The sequence below is a fragment of the Chiloscyllium punctatum genome, chromosome 20 (assembly GCF_047496795.1).
Source record: "Chiloscyllium punctatum isolate Juve2018m chromosome 20, sChiPun1.3, whole genome shotgun sequence".
Classification (NCBI taxonomy): domain Eukaryota; kingdom Metazoa; phylum Chordata; class Chondrichthyes; order Orectolobiformes; family Hemiscylliidae; genus Chiloscyllium; species Chiloscyllium punctatum.
Window position 1 is genome coordinate 4,129,193 of NC_092758.1, and position 2,516 is coordinate 4,131,708.

At 44.5% G+C, this 2,516-nt stretch overlaps 1 pseudogene; it reads right to left on the minus strand.

Moving 5' to 3' along the window:
• Positions 1-672: 672 nt before the first annotated feature.
• On the minus strand, positions 673-791 carry LOC140492325 (5S ribosomal RNA; annotated as a pseudogene).
• Positions 792-2,516: the final 1,725 nt, after the last annotated feature.

The following is a 2,516-nucleotide window of genomic DNA, read 5'->3' on the forward strand; positions in this document are numbered from 1 at the left end:
AGCAAGACTTAAATGGCCTCTTGCATCTAGATAATGTAGTCAAAATGCTGGAGGTGCTTGTTAGCTTTTGGATTGCAAAGCCATGTGTGAAGGCAATTGCCTTGGGAATGGGAGGGAAGTCCATATGATACTTAAGTGTTGCCAAGTAGGCATACTGTGATGAAAAATCCAAGAATCATACACAGAACAAGTCAGAGATGAATACCTTTCTGGATGCCAAGGAACTAAAGGGATCTGCAATTTGTGTGGGAAGTTCCATTTAAGATGCAAGATCAGGCATTTTCTTCTTGAATAGCAAAACTGGCGCAAAGCCCACTCTTACCCTTATTTCTTATGCGGTTAACATTTCAGAAAGAAGCAGTTTAGTTCCTTGTATATTAAATTACCTGCAGTGTGGAAATAGTCCACACTGACCCTCCGCAGAGTAACCCAACCAGACCCACTTCCCTCTGACTAATGCACCTAATACTATGGGCAATTTAGCATGAACAATTCACCTAACCTGCACATCTTTGGACTGTGGGAGGAAACCGGAGCACCCGGAAGAAACCCACACAAACACAGGGAGAACGTGCACACTCCACACAGACAGTTACCCAAGGCTGGAATCGAACCTGGGACCCTGGTGCTATGAGGCAGCAATGCTAGCCATTGAGCCACCATGCCGCCCAGAGCCTGCTGCACCTGGTATTCCCAGGCGGTCTCCCATCCAAGTACTAACCAGGCCTGAATTTGCTTAGCTTCTGAGATCAGACGAGATCGGGCGTTTTCAGACAAGTATGGCCTTAGGCAAAAGGAATCTCCTTCGAGCCGGAAACGAACCAGTGACCTTAGGATGTTCTAGCCCTTTTGTAGACTAAGCACAAAAATCACACAACACTAGGTTGTAGTCCAACTGGTTTGTTTGAAAACAGCACTGAGAAAGTTAGTGTCTTCAAATAAACTCATTGGACTACAACCTTGTATTGTGTGGTTTTTGACCATGTCCAACCCAGTCCAAAACCAACACCTCCACATCATGTGTATAATTAGACGCATTCATGGGGAAGTGATGACCTAGTGGTATTATTGTTAGATTACTAATGTAGTTACCTGTATTATGTCTATGGGTCCCTAGGTTCAAATCCCTGCATGATGGAATTTAAACCTAGTTGAAAAAAAAATCTGGAATTAAGGGTGTAATGATGGCCCTGAAACCATTGTCAATTGTTCAAAGAAAAACCCATCTGTATCACATGTGACTCCAGACCACGATGATATGGTTGACTCGTAACTGCCCTCTGGGCAATAACTGTTGGCTTAGCCAGTGGCGCTCACAAACCAAGAATGAAAGAAAAAAAACAGTATTTCCTTGTTTGCCAGTGAATATCATTCCTTCAAGCATTTTTCTCACTGCGTCCAAAAATTGCTAATGAAACTGATTCTGGAATGTTTTTCAAGAATAGCATTCCAGAACACAAGGTGCTGTTTTGAATAATGTTCCTGTGTGAGAATACCGGTACTTCAATCAATCAGCTTAAATTGATATCTCCTCGTCACAGAAAACAGGTTTTCTCTCCTACACTAACATGATAACATGGTGGGCGGCACAGTGGCACAGTGGTTAGCACTGCTGCCTCACAGCGCCAGAGACCCGGGTTCAGTTCCCGCCTCAGGTGACTGACTGTGTGGAGTTTGCACGTTCTCCCCGTGTCTGCGTGGGTTTCCTCCGGGTGCTCTGGTTTCCTCCCACAGTCCAAAGATGTGCAGGTTAGGTGAATTGGCCATGCTAAATTGCCCTTAGTGTTAGGTAAGGGGTAGATATAGGGGTGTGGGTGGGTTGTGCTTCGGCGGGGTGGTGTGGACTTGTTGGGCCAAAGGGCCTGTTTCCACACTGTAAGTAATCTAATCTAATCTAAAAAGTAAGATAGTTTGCGTGTAATCTTTTTGCTTGACCATTGTTCCTGAGGCTGCATAAAGCTGTAATCCTAACCCTTCGCAGCATCCTAAGAACATAGACAAGTTGATGGAGTGAGTTGATAAGTGGCTGTTGAAGTTCAAATGCAGAGAAGTATGAGGTGATCCACTTTGATTGGAAGAACATGGACAGAAAATGTAAAATGAGGGTGTAATTCTAAAGCAGGTGCAAGAGCAGATGGACTTAGGGCTTTATGTACACCAAAGGAAGCACAACAGGTGGAGAGGTTATTAATACGGGCATCAGAATACAAGAGCAAGGACGTGATGCTTATCTTGTCAAGACAAAGTTACCATTGTCCCACAGGGGAAAGACAACTGGTGGTGATTTAACCTGAGAATCACCAAACCTAAGGGGACAAGTGAGGTTGAGAAGGAGGGATCCTCAGAGAACCCTTAGCTGCTATAGGAATTGAACCCACAACACTGCATCTCTAGGCACCACAGACCAGCCATCCAGCCAACTTAGCTACATGTTAAACCTATACAAGGTACCTATTAGACCTCAGCTGAGTATTGTGAACAGCTTTGAGCACTTTACTATAGGAAGGATGTGAGTG